Consider the following 24256-nt stretch of genomic DNA (forward strand, 5'->3'; position numbering starts at 1 on the left):
AGCAAAATAGCTTATAAGCATACTGTCCTCTCTGCTGCAAGTGCAACCCAGTGACACATATGTGGACCCAAGCCAGTATAGGCAGCTGGCTTAAATACATCTCCTTGAACTGTGCTCCCAACAAAAATTGCCTTAGACCCCATTTTCCAGCCAAATCACTTCTGATATTTTGAAGTAGTTTCTACTGGAGACATTTTTAAGGCTAGGCTTTGTACATGATATAAATCAAAGAATTCCAGCTGACAGAATTATTCCAGATTTCACCAGGACAGTTGATATAAAAAAAAAATCTCAACAAACTCTGCTGTGACATCCTATTGGTGAACTAACTTATGTATTTCACCCCCAGGGCAGCTGCATCAGACTAGAGTGTGAATAACTGAGTTAATCCATTACTCTGTGTTGTTTCCTACAGAGAAAACAGCACTTCACAAGACCATAGACCATATAATTTAAGGTAAGTGCAAACGGTTAGGTAAAATTTGGGAAGATATGTCCAGTCACCCAGGAAGCTTTAAAACACATTCATGTCTCTTTCAAATACATTTAGCGCTACATTTTCCAAGTCTAAAGACTTTTACTAATCACTGCAACAAGCCACTAGCAACACCTACTGTTTAAATGATGGCTGTCTGACCAACAGCTCTTCTGCGCCCCCTAGCACTTGTTCCTATTATTGCAGATTATTTATTGCACTGCCAATTACTACTAATTTGACGATGTTCTGATTGCAAAGCTGGGTTTCTCTCTCCCACATGAAACCTGTGGGAAGGGAGGATAGGTTAAAGGAGAGCCATGAGAATATTCCCTTGAACCAACCTGGGAACAGCTGGTTTCGGCTCACCCCTATGCATACTGGCCCACACTGCTCTGCTCCTATAAGTAGCTGCAAGCTCTTGCTTATGCTGAGGTCTACCATAGGCCAAAGAGGCTCACTGGTTTTGCCTCTGTTCAGGGATCTCAGTGTCATTACATTCTTGATTGCACATGGATTGGGGAAAAGACATGGCTGTAGTGTCCGTGCTTGGATTTGCACTCTTACACTTACCCACACCTGTGCATGACTGCACACACAGTGCACAACAAAGACTAAAAACATCCTAGCAGTTCTTCTATGGAATTCTTTCACTGGGGACTCTGTTACATGTAATAACCATTATTACTCTCATAGTAAGTTTGCAGTACATGCCACTGCGAACATACAGATCCAGTGGATCCCAAATCTCACCTCTAGTGCAGCTATACAAATAGATCAGAGTTCCTTCCCAAACAGTCACTTGGATACAGCTCTTAGACTGAGGGAACCTCCAGCACAGAGACCAGCATGCTCACAGCACGCTGCCTCAGGGTACTCCCAACACTGACATCAGCCCCTCGCATCAGGAATCTCATTCCTCAGTGATGTTCTCTGTGACTCGCTGTCTATTCTCATGTTTTCTGCTGGTTCTTCGTAAGCATTTCATCTGTAATTTATAAATGTACACATCCATGTACACACTTATACTTTAATATTTCAAACATGCATCTGACATTGTGATGCTGGCAGTCTTCAGGAAAGGAAGAGTGGGTCCAATGGCCCTTAGCAAGGGTTGAACACTGATATTGACAAAGATAGCTTCATTCTTAACGAAAATAATGCCAGGCTCTAAGTAGGATGATTGAAATAGAGTTCTGGGGGCCAATCTATGAGAAGAAAACTCCAATGGACATACCATTTACGTTCCTTGTGATTAGGGCAGGAGAAGGTTCCTCACAACACACCCTGGGGTTAGGGAAATAGTATGACTAATTCAAGCACATCATACCTCCTTCTCTCAGAAAACTAAAGAATCAACGCTGACTGGCAGGGAGCTCCTACCAGTTTGGGACTGGGATTCAGTCTCCAGGCATTTCTTACTCTAACTACTTTGCTGACTAGCAGATCAATTTCTCTCTTAAACATTGCCTTCTTTCTTCCTCTATTACTTACCTCCTCTCTTAAGAGTAAAATGAGTCAACTATGTAGAAAACCAAAAAAGAAAAGGAAGATATGTTTATTAGAAGCTGGACAGGTCTATCTGCTATTGCAGAGAACGGCACAGATTCCTACCCATAAAGATAAGCCTCTACAGCCTTAGCTCTAGAAGTTAGATGTTGCTCCAAGCATGAGGCATCCAACCTGTGGACAGTACAAAGAAAAGGATTTCTTTGATACTGATATGTATTATGTTAAGTTCCACTTTCAAGCAATATAAAATGGATGATTGTAAACCCTCGAAATCTAGTTTTCTAGTACAAATATTGGTAGATCCCTTAAAGTCATACTGATATAACAGTTATGCTGGATAGCACTGTTTACTAGCTGCAGTAACACACCATAATAAACTATAGTCTATAATATTTCAATATCGCACTATGATTACAGCTAAAACAAATATTATGTTGAACTGCGTGTATGACACTTTCACATTCCTCTACTCAGCCACTCATAAATCAACTGTTAGCACATTCGAAAATCTTATCTTGATTTCAAGTTCCACAATTGCTAAATATACCAAAACAAATTCAAGTTCACAGGCAGAACGAAAGGAAACTGGAAGTTGTGAGACCAGCATGCTTCAAAGAGAAAAAGGGAGAAGACCAGCAAAACTAGCAATAGGCAAAGGAAATCACTTTATAGAATTGGAAGTAAAAGAACGTCTGGAGGGTTATAAAGCAACATAGAAGGGCTGCTCCAAAAGTAATGACTCCTATTTCATTATGTTGGTTCATAATGTCAGACGCAGATGTTGGTGGTATGGCATCAAGGTTGAACCTTTCCACCAATATCCCATTGCATTTTGTTACCGTGACAGATGACTGCAGAGGGGAGTGTGTATGGAGCAAAGATGTGGAATTTAATTCCTCCATGAAGAAAAAGACGGCATCCACTGACATTTGTTGATACTTGCTGAACATTTCTGGAGACCAAAGAGTGGATGGCAGCACAGTGAAATGGTGGATGGTGCATTTAGGCAGTGGTGACAGCAATGTGAAAGACTAAAAGCTACATCTCCAGCTTTCAAGCAGTCTTGGCTTCCTCTAACACGCTGAGCAGACACAGATGCAATGAAGTTGTAAACAATTTTCATCTACCTTAGCCTCATTCTACTTTCTATAGCTGTATGTGAATCACTGCTAGTTCCAGTTGCCAGACTCTGCACATCAGGGTGTTCATTTTGGAACTGGTTTGTACACATACACTTAGTCTGTAATATCACATAGTTTGTCTGAAATCATTCACATCTAAGTGACTGCTTTCTGCTGCATTACAGGTGTGGAAGTGGACCACGAATTCTACATTCTTATTTTGGAGTTAGTAGAGTAGGACACGCCTACCAAATCTTGAGCTTCAAGCTGCAGTAGATAGATTTCTATCATCAAAGTGATTCTGGTATCTCTGCACTACATAGTAGTCACTCTAATTTAAGAATAGTGGAAAAAATAAAATCAGAGACTGATGTTTTATGAAAGTTGAGATACACCCTCTCTGCATGATATCATTTACCACCTCAGAGAAAGCCCAATAGCTGTGAGCTTCCCATCCAGCTTTGGTTCCTATATGGCAAAGTTACAAACTAGACTTCAAATAAAAGCAGAATTAATACACACTTGTCAAGCAGCCAATTCAAAGCAGCAAGACCTGAGAAGGAGGCTGAAAGCTTGATAGCTTTTCTGGTTTGACTGGCTGCCATGATGCCCAGGATGACCGATGACACTTTCTTGGACAGGAGCCATCTCCCACAGGGCCCACACCCTGATCAGAGCCTGCTCTCATCCAGAGCAGCTGGCTCCTGCAGAGGGTTCACTGCCTAGATGTTTGCTTCTTCCTGACTCCTGAAACAGGTCCTACTTGTACAGGGGCTTGGTGTGTCTCTGGTATTGATAATTACACATTTATTGAGCTTGTGCAATCCAAGCTCCAGCTTCAGGCCAGGAGTTCATTGCTAGAGGGGTTCAATAATTTCCTCCTGAGAATGGAGAGTTATGTCACTTGCCAAATGCGTCAGGCAGTTTTCCAGTCTCTTGTTGGGCTATGCCCATTTTGACTACTCTAGTGGCTGGATACTGCACATTCCTGGATGTATCCTTATGCCCCATTGAGTTCATTGTCTCTGCACGCTCCAGGCACCAGAAAAACCAAACCAACCAAACAAAAAAACAGCAAGGCCCTGCTGTCACAAAGCCTCCGCTGTCACAGCCTAAGGAACCCAGAACAGTTGAAGGACTCCTGAGGTCAGCAAATAAGGATGAAATTCAACAATCAGCTGTTGAATATTTTGCATGTATATCCCTAAACTATGAGACCATTCTTTGCAGATCTCATCACACAGGCAGTCAGGGTTGACAATTTTTTTGACATTTTTTTCTGATGGAATGCTTAATAATCTCAGGGACACACCACTTAGCATGCTATAGATGGTGCATACATTATAAAGTGATGGCTCCTCCCCAAAAATTCCATCTCAGTTCAGCTTGATGTCATGTTCATTTTACATTATTCTTGTAACATCATGAAGAACTGAATCCTTAATAGCATATTACCATTTCACACTTAAGGGATTACAAATATTGGCCATTCTCTTTGTCATTAAAAGATCATTGCCTGTCTTTTCTCACACGTACCTGAAGACACTGAAGTTAAGAAAACAGCTCATCTCTAATTCCCCTAAGTGATATTACATCATGCTGCCATGCTAATTAACAGAGTAATTGTAGTGCAAACAAACTAGAACTCTCACACAGGCACTTTTAATTTATTATGGAGTTTGATACCATTATGGTAGAAAACAAGGGGAATGAGGTTATAGTTTTGTTATCAATATCAAGGTTCATGTGTGTAGAAATGTTGTTACTCAGCCTTAATATATCATTTCCCACAAGGAGCTGCATTAAGCTTTACACCACACTGCAATATGATATACAGTTCTGTGGATAGGGAAACAGAGGCAAGGAGCCAAAGGCTTTTCACAGGGATCACGTGGCAAGTGAAAGACACAGCCATGAACAACCACATATCTCTAGTCTACACAATCCCTTTACTGGATACTGGACTGAATATCCTCCACCTCAGATGGGAGCATAGGCATATGGGCGGATTATGAGAAGCAACTTACAGGAAGACATGGATTTTAATAGAGAGCAGACTAGAGTCAATGAGCTAACTTGATTTAACGGGTAACTCAGAGTGGAGAACTGAGAAAGATAAATACAATCCTATTCAACAAACATAATGAGCAGATAAACCAGGATCTAACTGAACACAGATACCTACACTGCTGTAGACACAAGGATCCTTTTCCCTTATGGAACCTATCTACAAGATCTGTGCCTCCCAGACTTCAGAGATCTGTATTCAGAAAGGAGCAGGGAACTCATAAATGTAATTTGGGGATATACAAACAGCACAGCCTGGTGATTTCTTTCCAAGTCAAGGCTGCCAGCATCAGCATAAACTCTCCACCTTCAGCTCTGCTGCAAGGGACTGAAAAGAACCTCCAAATAAAAATCTCATTGTTGTTGACCAATAACTGTGCCAGACCACCTTAAATGGACACCGTGCCCATCTGCTTTTCCTCTCCTCCCCCACACCTCCTCCCTCAGGGTTGTAAGCCATCCTGCAATATTTTAAGTAGCATTGTTCTCCTCCCCTCAAAAGCCCCTTGACCATCTGAGTGGCTATATATTCTTTCCATACTGTTTGTTATTCCTGAGGACATGCACATTGCTGAACATACTAATAAAAATTTCATAAAAGAGGTTGCCAAAGGGGTGCACATAACGGGATTTGTAAGGCACACACACACAGCCTCTATTCACCATTAAGAAAGGGCTGCAGCAAAGCAGCAAAGGCAAAAGCAAGCACTCCTGTACAACAAGAAGGAATTGTGCTACTAAATGGGACCAAAATATCTGTATCATCCAGTGATTCAATATAAATAATAAATATAAATACAAAAGCGAGTTCCTTTGCAATTCCCAGCAAGTTAAGCAAAAGACATGAGGAATTAGCAAGAAAATTCCTGTGCAAGGCATGTCAATGTAATAAGTGCTGTGCATGCATGTTAGTGTACTGCCTGCTTACTCATCCCCTAGCAGACTGCTTGCACCTTCACTCAGCAGAGATTAAAACACAGGGAGTAAATGGGACTAGAAACGTACTTAAGTACAGATACGTGGTTGTTTTTTTTTTTTTTCTTTTTGGTGGCCTTAGTGCTCAACTAACAGCTGTAGAGCTGGAAATCTGGAGGCCACTTGCTGCAGGTAATGTGAGCACCTTCCCTCAGTCAGACCCAGCTAGAACAGATGTGGGGACATCTTCTAATACTGGTACTCTCAGGAGATGGAGAACGGAGAGTTGCCAAGTTCACTTCCTTCAAGGTGATCAACCACCCTGAGAACTCTGCAGCTTCTTATTGCTGACCTCACAAGTGTAGGATTGCAGATTTTTATTTTATTGTTCATTTCCTGCAGACTGGGGCTCCGTAGAGGAGCAGTAGGGCTAGTACTTGACTTAAGGCTGTACAAATTTCAAAATGTACTAAATAATGGTTTGAGTAAAATCATTAGCCTCACAAACTGTCCTGCCTCAAGGATAGGTTTCATATGAAAGGAGACATCTAGAAAGCTCAGGTGCTAAAAAGTGCTTTTTGGTGATCTGTTTGGTAACTTTTTCCCTTTGCGTCTTTCCCTAGGGGATCAATACCCTGCTTGAAAGATTTAACACTTGCTTCTACTAACCCCGGGATTGTCAGCTGAGATTTTCTCTGCAGGATACAGGGTTGTAAGCAGCTCTTAAAATTCTTCAATCTGGTCTGAGTATAGAGTTCAGTGGATGCTGTGCCCCACTTTTAAGCTACTTCTGTGTTGGTAGTGAAGTCACACACTTTTTATCTGAACTGCATCTCTACCTCCTGGATAGAAAGCACAGTGCAAATACACATCATTACAATCAAATACAACCAGTAAAGAAACAAAAAAACCGACAAGATCTGCAAACACATGTTTTGGCTATACTCAAGAGGTAGAGCATTTACAGAATTGTAAATAAATGACTGTGAAGACATACGTTAGGAAATTGCTGAAGTGCTGGTTACTGGTCTCACAGGAAGCTACAGCCATGTGAAATGAGTGCTCTGCCATAACCAGTTACATATTACGGATGTTTTTATTATAACATGTATTTACAAAATACATCATGAAGCCTGTAAATATATACTAAGGAAATGTTAGAAGTCAACTTTGAGTGCTGAGCCTTCAGTACTTGCCAGCTCTACCTCAGACAAACAGAGACAGCCTCTACAAGATTCACAGAATCACAGAATGGCCAGGGTTGGAAGGGACCTCAAGGATCATGAATCTCCAACCCCCCTGCCACATGCAGGGCCACCAACCTCCCCACTGAATGCTAGACCAGGCTGCCCAGGGCCCCATCCAATCTGGCCTTGAACACTTCTAGGGACGGGGCATCCACAACCCCTCTGGGCAGCTGTTCCAGCACCTCACCTCTCTGATGGTAAAGAACTTCCCCCCAACGTCCAACCTAAATCTCCCCTCCCTCAACTTAAAACCATTTCCCCTCGTCCTGCAGTTATCTACCCTTTCAAAGAGTTGATTCTCCTCCCCTCTGTAGGCTCCCTTTAAGTATTGAAATGCTGCAATGAGGTCACCCTGCAGCCTTCTTTTCTCCAGGCTGAACAAGCCCAGCTCCCTCAGCCTGTCTTCATAGTGGAGGTGCTCCACTCCCCTGATCATCTCTGTGGCTCGCCTCTGGACCCTCTCCAACAGCTCCCTGTCTTTTTTGCACTGAGGGCTCCACACTTGACGCAGTACTCCAGATGGGGCCTCACAAAAGCAGAGCAGGGGGGAACAGTCACCTCCCTGCCCCTGCTGGCCACCCCTCTTCTGATGGAGCCCAGGATACCATTTGCTTTCAGAGCTGTAAAAGCACACTGCTGGCTCACGTTAAGTTTTTCATCCACTGGGACCTCCAGGTCCTTCTCTGCAGGGCTGCTCTCAAGGACTGCTCCTTCCAGTCTGTATGGATGCCTGTATGGAATTCCTCAGGCTCAAGTGCAAAACTCTGCACTTAGCCGTGTTGAACCTCATCAGGTTCACCCGGGCCCACCTTTCTAGCCTCTCGAGGTTCTTCTGAATGCCAATTCCTGTAGCTGCCACTATAGGAAATACTTACAAAGTACAGGAAATACTTATGGAAGCAGCAAGCTTAAAGGAACCAACTATCTTAACAGTTAGAAAAGAACTTGCACACAAAAAGTCATACTGTCCAAAGGTGAAGCCTCCTGAATTACGTGAAATACATTGATCTAGAAATAGGTATTTGGGTGCACTGTTGGCCTGATATAATATCCTGGCAGGATATTACTTCAACAGAAGGAAAATATTTGTAGTGTTTTCCACCCAACCCTCATGCACAATCTACTGATGTACCATAGTGAACACTGGTAAGTGTTCTACTGGCAAACAGATGTGTGTTGCACAAAGCACCTTGGACGGAATTTTATTAATGCACAGGAATATATTTGTTGAGAAGAACAAATTCTTTTCCAGATGACAATTTGTGCTGAATATTTCATATCCATTCACCAGTTCAGCAAGTTCAACGTATGTACATACCCAAAACGTACAGATGTTCACAGTAATTTGCCTAATGAACATCATATGCATTTAATCAGTTTTGAAGCTCAATCATATTTTAGTAGTTCCACAAATATCTTTGGAACCAATCTAATTAAACACCTCAATTAAATTGGACAGCAAGTTTTCCTCAGAAATGTTTGCAGGCTAGTTGCTGTAAAAACAGCTACGGGCTCCAAAGCCATCCAGCACGAGCACCAGAGCTAGAGACCTTTTAAAGCCTCTTCCAAATCAAACAATTTTATGATTCTACATACACACAAAAATACATGCTCACCTCATAGTGTACATATGTAACTGCAGATGCCCTGCTTCTCTACATGAGTACTCATGCAAGACACCTTTTGTATGTCAGCAGTACTTTATGCTGGGTTTTCATATGCAATGTACATCTTATTTTCATGCACAAGCTCAGCAATGCATGTATGAACATCAGATTGCAGGCACACATGCACACGTACGTGTTGTGAAATACTCTGGCAAGCTTTAGGAAAATGTTCTGTCAGACATTATTTTGACAGATGTAGATGCGACTCCTCTTCCAACTTACAGGAACCAGTCCAGACATCACCTTTCCATATGCACAGCCAAAACTGGAGTGTTAAAAATCCAGCATTGACATAACATTCATTATTTTAATTGTTATCGCTTGACCCTTTAGTCCATGCTTGTTCAAGATAGCTTCTTTATTATTAATATCTCAGCACATCGTGCAACACAACTTCAGTGTGCCCTAATTTAATTTTAATTAGTGCTGACTTCTTCCCTCGCTAATGAAACAGTGCTCATTATGAAGTGTAATTGAAGACCCCTAGGGGGAGGGGCATCTGGAGACTTCATTGTGTTGGTACCCAGCATCCTGCCCAATAAAACTCCCTCCTGAACGAAAGCAGTTTCATCGTTAATTCATTCTGCAGGGGGGCTAACTAGCTGCCAGCTGCTGAGTTCATACTGCTCTTAGGAAGAGCCCAGAGCCTGTTTGTTTTCTCCAAAGAAACAATTCCAATTTTCCAGTGACTAAAATACTTACATCGTAAACCCTTCGCTCTTGTTGTTAAAAGTATCTTTGAACATGGGCTGTTATGAAAGTGTGCCTCTTCATTAGATGCTGACTATTCATGAACTTTTCCTGTGTGATTTTAATTGAGCTTGAGTGATATAAATATTGAGTTGTGGTTCACTCTTTTAAAGAAAATAAATAAAAGAAGGAAACATGCTCAGTTTACTAGAAGACTGAGATGACTCAGGCAATTGCAGCAAGAAACAAACTCATAAGAAAAAACTACAGGTACGTGGTCAAACGACTATCCCTGGAGACACACATGGAGTGCCAACAGACATGGAGAGATGTCTGTATGCTCAAAGCATCCCCAGAGCCTCAGTTTCTTTGCTCGATAGGTGTGTAATCATTGTAACTGCACTGAAAAATTCTTCAGATGACTGCATGTATTTTGTTTCTGTCAGACTCGGGACTTCTTGTAATTTTGGCTTTGAATGTTTTCCTTCACACAGTTACTGGATGCAACACAACTGCCATTGAGTTCTCCCTGAATAATGACAGAGTATCTACGGGGATTATCCGGGGACAGTTACTGCATATTAAAATCACCTCCTGACTTGATCCAAGCTAAGTCCGGAGTATTTCAAGTCTCTGTAACAACAGGACAGAGCAAAATGAGGCCTCCAACCTTACCTAACCATCAGAAATGGCAGTTATTCTGGCACAAGAAGTGTCCAGAATCTGTGCTGTAGGTACCACATCTACCAAACACAGACCTGTTCAGGAAGTGGATACAGATTCACATATACAACTCATTTGATTTTGCACTAAAAGTTTAATTTTGTCAGCATGGAATTAGGCCTGTAACCAGGTTTTAGCTGCTGTGTGCTGGCATCTAGCGATAGTCCAAAAAAGTTTATATGAAAAAAGCATCTCCTGCCAACAGGACTGCTAAAAAATACTCATCCTTTTTGCCAGGATCATAAGTGGCTGTTTGTGATTTTCCCCCAAACCAGAGGAAATATATATCTTATTTAGAGCAGTGGAGACTCAAAGATCCTTTTCCTCCATGGCTATAAACAACACCACAGATTATATTCTAATAAGTAACAAGAGATTGAGACAATAGAATGACACACAGTAACTCTCAGAATTTTGGGCCCTTAAATCTCCTATAGCTAATGGCAAAATTACCATTTTGTTTCTGATCCTACAATGCTTCTTTGTGCTAAGGTTTCCCAGTCAAGTTTGGTGCGTGCACGCTGATCTGCAGCACCTTCTGCTATCCCATTCCAGGGCAACATTTGCCAAAGGTAACACGTTTCCAAGTTTTTGTTGTCCCGGTTGAAAGAACAAGGATTGTCCAGGCTTGAGACACAGCTCAGCAAGGGCAGACTGTACAGTGCACTCAAAACATGGAAGAAATTGATACATTTACACAAATCTAGTCAATTTCCCCAAGCCTCACATCAGTGACTCTTCATTAACTTCTCTCAGATAGCCCTGTGTAAAGAAGCCGCTGAAGAAAAGATCTGTGGACTATGGTACGTTTAGATGACTCCACTTCTGGCTTAGTTCTGAAGCCAAACTAAAACTTCATTACATCTCATAACAGAAAAGCCTATATTCTTGGGACCATTATAAGCTTGGGCTTTGTTGGGAAGAAAGTTGGGGGAGACCCAGGGAAGGGATTTTGTCTACTGACTAACAGCACCCATCACCAGCAAAATATCATCTGTAAAATTCAGTTCCTTTAATAAAAAAAGAGTCTGACAGACACTGCTGCTGCACTCCTGCTATTAATCTTATCCCAACGCTGTTACATTAGGGGACGTACACTATCTTTTCTCTACTCATTATGGAAACTGTGCAATTCACATCCTCCCAGGAGTGTTCCAATTAGCCAAGCTTGCATCTCTCTCAGCTTTCCATCAACTCGCTGCATTACGCTGGGCTGGAAAAACTAACCTCTTACCACAGGCATGAGCAGAAAGCCTTCAGTAGCATATCGCTGCTGACTCTTCAGATACATTCTCTCTGAAGTTGTAGGTTTTGGTCTCATCAGCAATTCCAGAACCTTGGAAAGTGAATCCAACCATGAAGTATTTTAAAGTAGCTAAGAGACAACAGAACCACACCTCTGAACTGAGTGAGAAAGGCAAAGGATACACAAACCAGATAACTTTTACCCACTGAGCCTGGTTTTGTACTGTCCAGCATTAAATGCACAATGAAACAATTGAGAGATATATTTTACAGTCAGCTCAGCTCTGAGGCTTTGCTAACTTGCATTTCAAAGTACTCCCACTGCAGCCCCAGTCTGTGAGCTCTGTAAACTCACAAGCAAGTGAATTCTAAGATGCGATTAGAATTATTTTACTTTGCTTTGCTTTATCCAGTTTAAAAGCACATGATTTCTGCACTGTTTCCATAGTTAACCTCATTTTGAATGGTAAGCACAAAACTATTCTGGCTCTCTTAGAAGAGATCACACAAGAACGAATTCTGTCCACAGGAAGTAAAGCCCACTTCAGCAGAGGATGGGTGCACTGGCTGGCAGTGCATCTTAAACTCTCATCACACCTCTCCTTCCACACACAGCTGACAAATGACATTGCTAATTCCCTGGTGCAGGTCCTGCCACAGCCAGTCTGATCTGTTAGCAACTCCAGTTACAGTTGCTCCTTAACTCAGTGATGCTTGAGCTAGCACAGAGAAGGCAGCGGCATGTTGCTGCCATGTGTGTCTGAGCTACAATTAGAACAGGGCACATGTTCAAACATAACCAAAAGCTTCTGGCTGTGCCTACTTATTGCCAACAGTTCAAGGCTTTGGTGGGGACAGGAGAAGGAAGTACTGATAGTGTAAATCTACCAATCAGGAAACTGCGTAAGACTCAAGTTGGAGTGTTAGAAAACCAGTTTTTTTTTTTTGTTAATAATAATTTAAAAAAAAAAAAACAACAAACAAGTTGTATCAGTACAGTATTTAAGATTCCATCCTTTGGAAGCCTGGTTCAGCTGTTCTAGAAGTATGAAGGAACAGCTACACGTGCAGAGTGATGCAGAGTCGCTGGTGACAGGGCCTGCAGCTCCTCAGGCACTGTGCTCCCAGTCCCTTCCATGGCACACTGACTGGAGCACATGCTGCACACCCACACTCATTATGACGCAGCTGGGGAAGCAGAAGGGGTGTTCCACAGGGTACTGCACAAACTGAACAGCCCACAGACTGAACGTATGCTGCTGGGTACTCCAGAAAGATAGGAAGGTAGCGAGGGGGTGTAATATTTTAAATATATATATATGTGTTTTTAATAGCTCCTCTGCAACACATACAGGAAGAACTTTTAAAGCAAATTCTAACCCTGAGACCACCTTCTACAATCTCAGCAGTGCAGCCTTCTCAGATGGCTTGTGATAGAGCCCAGGTATGAGATCTCTATGAGGAACAGACATAAACAGCATGTTGTATGCTGTTAGTTTTTCCTGGTTTGAAATGCAAGCTATGCACGTGTGCATTAGCAAGATGGCACATCCACTGCAAGGGGAGTGAACCACTCTGGAGGTGACACTGGGCAGAGGTTACACATGCACAGAGCAGCCAGCTGATGTGTGAAGCCATTACTGTTATCAGCAACGCACTCAAATGACCTACTTTTTAACACTATCACAATGGCCCATCAGAAGAATTCAGTAAATTACTGGAATGCAATTCTCTGCCTCTAGTGGCAGCATAATAACCCATGCAGATACATAGCAGGTTAATCCTTCTCATGTCTAGCTATATTTTTTCCATGCAAAACTATCAAAGAAAGGTAGAAGAAGCCAAGAAGGATCTGTTTAACGTCTGAGTGCTAAGTCCTTAAGGTCACTGTGTAAATGGTGCTAAAATGGTGCTAAAATGGCAAGTACCAGTTTCTCATCCAAGCTAAGGGTGCACCTAAGTAGCACAGACTCACTGCTGTTCCCACTCTTCACTGTGTATTGTCTCTTTACATTTCTATTAAGGAATTTGCTGCATAAACAGCAACTGTCACGTTCTCAAGTTTGAACAACCCTACTGAAAAACCTACTTCAGAACTCCACTTTCACAAGCAGACGCTATTGTTTGTCCCTATATTCCTTAAACATTTCCACATGGTCCTGAAAGAATGCTTTGCACCTGCAAAGGTGTATAAATGCAGCCAGGTATTTTTAAGCATATAATTAGAAAGATTAACACAGTGGAAGGGTGATACAGGAACATAACAGCAAAGGGACCAGCACAGATAGGATGGTATTTCAAAGGAAAAGATGCTCACCCATCTTTGAAAATCTCAGTTCACAGGAAAGACTCCACAAAGGAGAGATCTCCAATCACAGATCCTTCCCCAGAGGCACTCAGCCCTTAAATGCTGTCTAAGAGAGGTGCAGCCAGGCTGCGCCCCTTCCTGCCCCACCGCTGAATTGCCTTCACCTGTGCTCCCAGGGCTGAGCGGGTCCTTTCTCCAGGTGCTCAATCAGTGCTTCAGGCTGTGACTCAGCAGTTCCCACACATGCCTATAATATAACACCCAAGTCCAGTTAAAAAAAAATTAAATTAAATTAAATTAAATCATAGCTTTTAGTTATCTCAAAAGAAGAACAACTGTACTGACTATAAAAAGATTATAATGAAACAATGGTCCTGTTACAAGTTTGTTGCAAATGCATTAAGAATATGCTGAAAAGGCATCTATAAAGCAATACATCTTTGGTACTGGCCAGAGACAAGCTTAAGTAATTAAATAACTCAGCTGGTTTCTACAGGGCCAAATTTTTAAGCCAGGTCTTATGGAGATCAGGTTCTGTACACATCTCTTACAGATGAGCCAGAGCTGCAGACAATCCCGATGATCCTCCTGCTACATCTGTAGGAACCTATCTCCTGTGTCTGTTCTAAGCCTATCAGAAGACACACTTGGGCAGCAGACAGCCCCAGAAGGGTTACTCCAAGATGTTGGTATACTCCTGGGCCACCAGGGAACTGAGTGCTTGGCACAGACGCAGCTCCTCTGAGCCCACATCAAAGAAGAGCATGAAAATGCAGAGAAGGAGCTGGCTCAAAATCTACTTATCCTAGAGAGTACTGTGCTGGCAAACATCTCTCCTCTGTTCCCAGCATTTTAAGGAATGAGGTGCTTCTGGAAATCAAAATCTAGTGTGTCCACTAGTCATTTGGAGCCAGGGAAAAGATACAGACTGTAGGATGACTGCAAGGCAGCAATTTATCTACCCCTCTACAACTCTGAATGCATGCTTACTCTGAGTAGGACAGATTGCAGCAAAATACAGCTGAAAAACTATTGACTAAACAACACTAGTATATTAAAAAAATATATTTTTTTCTTCACAGAAGAAAAAAAAAAAAGCCTGAAGCCAGTTATTTCATTCACAGGATACAGAAAAGCCCTGTCCTCAAAGGCTGTAGGCACATAAGTGTATCTGTGTTCCACTTGACATCAATTGGCATGTTTAATGTCATGAGGCATGCATAAAAAGCAAGCTGAGCTAATAGAAGCAGGAAAAACTAAACATTTGGGTCTAAAATAATAAATATAAATATTCAGACACAACAGAGATCCTCAAATATGTCTGTGCACACATGCCACATAAGCATATCTCTTCTTGAATTAATAAAAATCCTCTCCATTTGCCATTTTCTTGCTCTTAGTGTTTAAAATTTGCTTAGCAAATGGCCATTCAAGGCAAGAGCAACCACCTACATTGTGATGCATTACTATTTAAAGGTGTTAAAACGTAGCACAAGCAAGATGGGTTCAGCTCACATAGGAACAGAGTGCAGACACGCAAAACTAGTGAGGAAAAGAAAAAGGCTTTTCAGTACTGCAGAAACCTGCACTTCATGCAAGAGAACAGTCATGTGGGAAACCTTGTTGCACCATGCAATTAGGCACAGAATATGCCATGTGCTAGCAGTACAATCAGCACCAATTTAGTTTAATCGAGCGCGGGTCCTCGTGGCTACAACTGCAGCAGAAAAGCAAACTGGCTGAAATCAGACTACAGAAGTCCCCAAACTTAGAAACAGCCCTTCAGAAAGTCCTTGCCTGTGGGTGTTCAGAGCTGGCAGCCCCTGCTGCCACCAGGCAAAGCCCAAACGGGCAGCTCCTGGCACTGGCTCCTGTCTGCCAGAAGCTCCTGCTTTTGAAGTATGCCACACTATATATCTTGCACATAAAGGGTCTGCTTTGCAGGCTTCTTCCTACCTGCTCCTCCAGACAGATGTTCAGGGCTGTCTGTGAACAACAGTTCAGGGGAGTCTATCTTCACTATGCTGATCAGATCTGAATTAGCAGTCTAAGGTTGCAAGGCCAATTAGAAATGAATTTTTATTTCCAATGGGTTTCTCCAAATTAAATCACAAGCCAAAAAAGTAGCTCAGTCCTTCAAAAGCTGCAATTTGCTAAGGCCCTGAGGGCATTTTGGCAAGTTCTTCACAGTTCGATTCAAATATTATCTCCTTCTCTCTGCTGCCAAATTTCAAGATAAACCTCTCTTCCACAGATCACTTGGTGTCAGTATGTGCCTTCCTGGTAGTGAGACTGCAGTCTGCATCTTGGCTGCCCAGTTCTTGCTTTTAGGGCCACTGGAACAGTCACAGGTAGGAAGAGGACAGAATTCTCATGATCGAGCTGCAGAAATCTCTGCCCAGAGATCAGTGTTAGCATGACAAATCTTGCAGAGCACTGCCATTCACCATGTAGTTCCTTCTTGTCCTCATCACTCATTAACACAGTCATCCCAACTGATGATGATGATAATAATAATAATAATAATAATAATAATAATAATTTTAAAAATCGATACATAAATCTAATGTTCTTTAAAATCAATTTAGTTTTGGCCACAAGCACTATGGTATCTTTATCACAGTAACAAATCTGCGTCTCTGCAACGGCAAGTTAGATTTTTAAAAATTATTTTTCATTCCTTATTTTATTTGAATACTTTCAAAGTTTTATCTGAATTCCCTGGGCATACAATGTCCACTTCTGGAATGATAATATAACATAATCTGCAATGTTTTGCCCTTCAGCCACTGATATGGATTCTCCCTTTAGTACAAACACTTCCTTTGACTGATTCAGAATGCAGATCCAAACTTTGCATCTGAGGACACCCTTGCTATTTGAAATACCAAGAATAGAAGACATTCTGAGCAGAACTGCACTTAGAAAGAAGCTATCCATCTTTGGCAAATTTTAGAAAAGACACTAGGAATGTGACACTGAGGTCTACAGTATCAAAATTCAAGGCATGATGAGGAGTGTGAGGACAAGACTGGACAAGACGGTCTCTTCTAACCCATATTATCTTCTGTTTATGAGAGTATTTTGTATTTATGTCACTGTATCTATATCTACCATTCAACAGAGCAGAAACCAACTGAATGATTCAAGTTGCTGTGAATCCCTCCACTGCGAAAGTTCTAGATAGTCTGGATCAGGCCCTCCTCCTGTCTGTAATGTGCTGACTGTTAGTTAAGTGACTACACTTTGAACAGGCAGATCAAATACTGTGTTAACACAGGTTAAGAAAATGAAAAAATAATCTCCATATTTTGTTGAACAGTTTTTTCTCCAAGAAAATATGAAAGTTACATGTAGTGGACAAGTCCAAAGAGATTGAATTTAATCTGCTTTTGAAGTTGTTTGTGGATGGCAAGAATAAACGTGAAAAGAATTCCTGGACAGATCTCCTTCTATTTTGCAAGCTAAAGGAATTTGCTGAAACAAGATCACCAGTTACTTTGCTTATAGTATTTTGCACTGGATTCCAATACATTCATTTCTGTCAAATAGCTACCAACTCTGTTTCATACTAAAAATGGGCCTCAGCCAGTACACCAGATCCAAACATCCCTTTACCCAATGGTACTCAAAACTAGAGGCTTCATTTTGCAACACGGAAAGTATGATGAATCAAACAAACCCAAGTCAATGACCTCTATATTCTGAGTGTGTGCAACTGAGATCTTGGTTAGAATTCTATGACAAAGAATCCTGAAAAATAAATCATGAATTTCCTGTGGACAAATGGGCAAGATTAGAAAGATATTTGATAGGAACTTTGAAAAGCATTTTTCACGTTTATTTTTGAGCAAACATTTCTTGAAAGTTTGAAAAACTTAAAATCTTTCTTTCCAAAGTACCCATTAATTATAGGCTGGTTTCCTAAGAAAACAAGTCCTATGCAATTCTGCTCTCTTACATGTTTGTGCAAGTTTCTTCATTAATAATCATGAGATTTATTAATACCTACATACTACAGATTGTGTATCAGCTGAACTCATTTGCCAATGTCAACTAAACTGGACAAATGCCAAATCTGGTTTTAGCAAAAACTATTTTGCAAAATCTTTTTGCAGAAATCCCTGTCCCTGAAGGTGTTTAAGGCCAGGTTGCACGAGGCCCTGGGCAGACTAATATAGTAATTGGTCTTGTGGCTGGCAACCCTGCCTGTGGAGGGCTGGAACCTGATGATCCTTGAGGTCCCTGCCAACCTAAGCCATTCTATGATTCTATATGTAACCACAGCTGCTGGCCCGGTACCTATTCCAGTAAGGGACATGAGAGTGCAGACCAAGCACAAGGCCAGTTCAGAAAAAAATCCATCATCCTGCTTGTTGCCATCCCTCCAGTTTATATCAAAAACTTCCAAGTTTCAACTGTCCATATAGCTCTAGCATACCCAGAGACCCTGTCCTCATTTGTTTGATGCTTGTCACTGTGTCCCCATATCACCCACCTTTCTCAGCCTCAAATCTGCCTTCCAGCAAGTGACTGAAGTCTTCGGCTGTAACACAGATGGAAAACAGAGACACAGCTTTGGGACCTAAAAACACAGAGTCTCAGTTCCAGTTTCACTATGCCTCACTCACAGCTCCATGCCACATGCCACATGCCACATGCCACATGCCACATGCTCAAAATCATCAAGGTTGGAAAAGACTTCCAAGATCATCCAGTTCAACCATCCGCCTCCCACCAATATTCCCCACTAAACCACGTCCCTCAGTACAACATCTAAATGTTTCTTGAACACCTCCAGGGATGGTGACTTCACCAGCTCCCTGGGCAGCCCATTCCAGCACCTGATCTCTCTTTCAAAAAAAAAAAAAAAAAAATTCCTAACATCTAAGCTGAGTTGAAGCCATTCCCTCTAGTCCTATCGCTAGTTACCAAGGAGAAGAGGCTGACCCTCACCTGACCACAACCTCCTTTCAGGCAGTTGTAGAGAGCTGTAAGGTCTCCCCTGAGCCTTTTTTTTTTCTCATAATGATGTAACACTGCCCTTAAGACTTCCCATCAGGAACCTGGGCATCGTACATCCTGGTTGGAGTAAGTGATATGAGCTTGAGCTCACAAACCTCTGCAGATGCTTTTGAGACTCCTGGAATAAAAGGGCTCAGTAAATGCTCCAGGAGCCCTGCTGCACATCAAGATGCTGCCACCTAATGGCAAGAAAGGAGGAGCAGCAGTTGGGTAAGACAGACTACCATTTACAAGACTCATAAAGGTCTGGGTTTTCTTGGAAGACTTAGAGAAGAACTGAACTTAAGCTTAACTCTGTGGGAAATTCCATTAGCTCTCTGGCCACTGCTCTCTTTCTAGTGGGTATATGGATCCCTGAATACCACCCTTTCCATGCCACTATTTACTAATCACACAGTAAGCCATTGTTATTGCCTCCAACCCAGTCCTTTCCATGCATCCTAGTTGGTAAACCTTCCCTTGCTGTGTCACGTACACATTAAATATCCATCCCTGTGATCCACAGGATTGATCTCCCCATCCCACATTACAGTCAAGATTAACTTCTCCCACTATGTCACATATTCAGTATACCTCTTTACCTCCTTCACTCAGACAAAATGAATCTCCCTAGTATTGTCAATAATAATTTTCTTTATATCCTGAGTAACAATATGAGGCAACCTGACAGAGCACTCAAGCAATAACTCAATCTTAGCTTCCCACCATTCATTGAAGTGCATATAACTTCATCAGAGCTGCTGCTGAATTATACCCTCATATCCTTGTGAGAATTGTATATTATTCCCTTGGGAATAGCAGCAATACAGCTAAAGATGAAATAATTTGTTTTTAAAACCCCAGGATTGTATCTGATAGCGCATCATTTCTTCATCTCATTACTCATTTTGCATTAGTAATTAGCAGAGGTTATTTCCTCCATTCTCCTCTTCCCTTTTGTTTCATTTAATGTCTGATAACATTAGTCCATGGGAGATAAGATGCTGTTAAGATTTTAATACAGCTGAAATGATTGGGATCTTCGCTAGAGGCAGACAAACTCTAGGAAATTCAAATTCAATTTGGCAAACAAGAAAAATCGCTTCTCACCACTCTGTCCTGTACTTTGGCATCCATCCCTTCCCCCAGAGAACAGGCCTGCTCTGGGCCCTGCACAGCTGCATGGCACAGGGTCAGGTGTTTTCTGCACTGCCATCACAGTACCGTGTCATTCTCTCAAGCCTAATAATAAGCACAAGTAGTTTCTCATGAGAACTCAGAAGCTATTCTGTGGTGCTGCTGTGGAGGGGATAGGGAGAGTTTGATATACACCACAGAAACCACAGACAAAGCTGTACCGACACATGATCAAAATAAATTAAAAAGTATGCAACTGAAGGTTTCTGCCTGCCTTGTGCAGTCCCCTCCACTCTTCCTGGCCTTTGGAGAGCTCCCTTTCGGCCAGCACATATGATATAATTCCTTATTTCCTGTAGCAATGGGACTAGATTGCCTTTAGAAAGATGGCCACTGGTCACAAAGCAGCTAAGAACTGCCATGACATGCTGGCATTGGCCCCTGTCATGGAGTTGTCTCCCAGTCTGCACCACAGCAAAAAGGGCTAAGGAGCCCATCTATGGCTCTGGTGAGCCGTGAGCACAACAGCCAGGCTCTGTCTTCCCCTTCTTTTCCATGAACTGCTTTGTTCCTGGGGAGTTTGGGGACAGAGCCCAGATATTTCCCCTGCTTCCCCACATCAGTCTCCTGATACTGCACAAGTTGCCTGCTGTTAAATCTTATCCTGCTGAATACCATGTGTTTGATATTAATTACATGTCCAAGCCCCATGAAAGTCATTGAAATTTAATGAGATGCAGGGATGGAACCACTGAGCCAATGGCATTCATTAAGGGTTGCCATGGAGATGAGTTTGCCAGGCTTGACCCATATTAAGTGCCACTGGTCATTGCCCAAATAGAAAAAAAAAAAACCATGAAACCGGGGGGGGGGGGAGGGGAGAGCAGCCAATTCCTGAGGGGTCTGAGCACCAGAGGTCTGACCGCCTTCAGTCAGCACAGTTTGGGCTCAGCAGCTCAGTGGGCCATGGATCTGCCAGAGAACAGGGCTTTAACGGAAACTAGGTATGCTCCTCTGTGGCATTTGCCACAGAAAAAAGAGCAATTCATTCAGAAGAAAAGAAGCTAGAGAGCTCTTCACACTTCTCATTTTACCCCTTCAAGTAGTGCAGCTGAACAGGGCTGCCACTAAACCATATTTTGTGTTCTGCTTCAAAATGATGCTGCTGTTCTTAGTGGATATTAGTATTCTAGCTCTAAGTCCAGGGAGATAGAGTGAGTGCAGCAGAAAGGAAAGAAAGGCTGCTGTAACTAATCATGGGAATACTAAGATGGAGAAATAAGGATTCCGTAAGATACAAGCCCTGCAGCAGGTTTGGGAGAGATGATACTTCCCACCCAGCCAGTTTGTGCAGCTCTGGCCAAATCCCTTACTCACTCTGCCCTTACCTTCTAGCCCCATGCAAAACTGGAGTCACAACAAGTCATTTTTTCTCTCTTTTTCTCTAGTGAGATAGAAGCCAAATTAAAGCAGAAAGCCTCCTGCCCATAGGCTTTTCAAGTGCCTGGGGGGAGGGGAGAAGTTGACCTGAGACAGCTCTTTGTAGTTTCTCAGTATAAACAATAAAAATAATTGAGAATGAATTAACCAGCTCACCAATCTGTCTACTTCCCAGACTATCAGTAATCTGTAAGGATCAGGCTAAGATGCAATTGCAGGAGCAGCTGGGTGGAGTTGGGAGGGCTGCCTACACAGAGATGGACTGATACCCAGGCAGTCCTTACCCCTCAGGTAAGCGTGGTACCAGCACAGTGCAGCCCCTTACATGGAGCTGGATGCAGTGATAGGGTATTGCAGCAGCAGATCCCAAACATCTTGTAATACTTTATTTTTCAACCTTAGTCCAAGCACTCACATACAATCAAACGCACAGAACTGTCACATCTTGAGTTCTAGAGAGAAACCTGCAAGAACAGGATGGTTTATGACAAGCTTCAGTGAAACAAAAAATGCACTCATCACAAACACAAAAGTGTAAGTTCCAATTTATAATTTATAAGGCAACTAACCCCGAAGCACAAGGGCCATCCTTTGAAGCACAACCAGAAAAACAAAGAAATTGCAACAAACTTATCTGAGTACATCTGGTTCACCTAAACCATCTGCAGCCCTGGGAAAGAACCTTATTGCCAAAAACGGCTGAAACCTTATCCTTACAGCCTACGGGGGTTCAGATAATTATATCTGACATGAAAACTTGTAGCATATACCAAAAAAAACCACCAAAAAAAACAAAAAAAAACTGGAGGGGGAAGAAAAGGTCAACTGTATAAAGATGCAATCACTGTAGAAGGGGCCAAGTTACAGCATAGTGAGCTGTTTAAACAGCCAAGATAAATAAGACACAATTAGAGTTACATTGGCTCACCCTTTTGAGATACCACATATGGGTGTATAAACCTAAGAAAAAAGGGGCCAAGTTATCAGTACTTGAGGCTTATTTAACTTGGCCCATTTCAAGGCTCTGCCTGTATTAACTTCATTTCATTTTTGCAGCAAACACCTCATTTTCAGTATTTCTGTATTTCTAAAGTGCTTTCTGATCACAACTCTCTTCTTTTTATTATTTTCATTAGAAAGAGAAAAAGGATGAGAAAGGGAACAGAACCTGAACTCGCGGCCTCCTACACCAAAGTCAGCAAATTGCATCAATTTGTGCTAGCCAGCTCAAGATCTCTGGTCAAAAATGAAAGCACAAGAATTTCCAGCATGTTTAATTAATAACCACAGGGAACCTGGTACAGCCTCACAGATGGAATAACATACTGAAATTGGCAAAAGAAAATAATTTTGTAGAAGGGCCACAGAGTTGAAGTCCACTTCTGGAAGGATGCCAAATTTCACGGGAACACAACATCAGCAGCTTTCAATCATTTACAAAGACAGCAGTGATTAAGAGAAGAGCAAGTCTGCCTCTTAGTATTCATTGTCACCTTTTCTGCTCTGTGGTCTTGCTCCTGTGCCAGGTGAGTGTCTCTGTGTGCACTTTCAAGAAGCTGCCTGACACATGGGCAAGCACTTTTCCTGGCTTGTAAGAAATGTGTTGTTTTAACAAAGTGGTGATGTGTGAAATTCTCATCCTTGTGTACCAACACAACCCCAGAGAAGACTAGGGAAAATCTACTCTCATTAATTACAGAAGCCAGCTGGTGATGGTTCACAGAGGTCTTCAGAAGAAAGGCATGACCAAGGCAGTAGCTGTCATCTTCTCTATGCCAGATCCTGGAATGTTTCAGCTCAGGACCTGAGCTAGACATACATGTCCTTTGAACTCCTCTGTATCCAGCACATCTTTCTGGGCCACGGGCACATTCAGACAGGCTACCCAGCCACATCACAAACAGCCAGACGGCCTCCCCTGCCCCTGCCTTGGGAACATCCACTCACCTAGTTAATCCTAAAGTTCAAGGGGGATCAAAGTGCACTGAATTTTTAACAGTGGCGCCAGGTTCAAGTGGGCCCTGATACAAGGACATTAACCACTGAGCTGGGTTGAAAAAAGCAGAGAAAAGGAGCTGAAAAGGTCTGACCCAGGGTGGTACACAATAAGCCACCCCAGGAGGCTGGAGCCTGCTCAGGGACATCTGGTCCTAAGAGCCACACTATCCTCCCCCTTCCTCCTTCCTCCCTCCTACTGCATATTTCCCCTTCATCTCTGGCAAAACGACTGGCTTCCTGCAGTCACAAGGAGGAGCAATTACCATATGGGCTTGCCACTAGGAGACAAGAGGGACACTCAACATAGCAGACAGATGAGGCTGAATCACGCAGGGAAGAACAGATTCTCCCCATCCCTTACTTCTTCTGCCAGATATTTAGGAATTCCTGCTCAGTTTTGTTAAACACAAGATGAACCTATTGTCAGCTCTTACTGCCCCAAGCCAAAGAGGCATTTTTGTTGTGCTACACTACTCCCTCCAGCCCCACACTCCCCAAAGCCACAGGCACAGTCTCAGACCAACTAACAGAAGTACCCAGAGGAGGAACCCAATCGTGCAGCCCCTCTTCCCCTCTCCATTCATCACTGTCAAGCTCCAATAATGGAACATTTGCATCCCTGATTTCCCACAGTAGTTCCCCCAACTCCCCTCAAATTAGCAGTCCACCTATATTTACACACCAATATATCTGCTATATATCTGCTT

At 42.4% G+C, this 24256-nt stretch overlaps 1 protein-coding gene and 1 long non-coding RNA gene across 4 annotated transcripts in view; one reads left to right on the forward strand and one right to left on the reverse strand.

Moving 5' to 3' along the window:
• Positions 1 to 24256, reverse strand: part of PI4KA (phosphatidylinositol 4-kinase alpha) — a 142172-nt gene that overhangs the window by 25195 nt on the left and 92721 nt on the right. The window lies entirely within an intron of this gene.
• Positions 12018 to 23167, forward strand: LOC116228736 (uncharacterized). 3 transcript variants are annotated; one of them, XR_004166852.2, is made up of 6 exons: positions 12018 to 12913; positions 12997 to 13106; positions 16225 to 16321; positions 21727 to 21842; positions 21954 to 22085; positions 22688 to 23167. It is a non-coding gene; the product is annotated as an uncharacterized LOC116228736 (long non-coding RNA). The 3 variants fall into 3 exon arrangements; XR_016458729.1 differs by lacking the exon at positions 21954 to 22085 and having other exon boundaries at positions 12022 to 12913; XR_004166850.2 differs by lacking the exon at positions 12997 to 13106 and having other exon boundaries at positions 12024 to 12946.

Source organism: Phasianus colchicus, chromosome 18 (assembly GCF_987193195.1).
Source record: "Phasianus colchicus chromosome 18, bPhaCol1.hap1.1, whole genome shotgun sequence".
Classification (NCBI taxonomy): Eukaryota; Metazoa; Chordata; class Aves; order Galliformes; family Phasianidae; genus Phasianus; species Phasianus colchicus.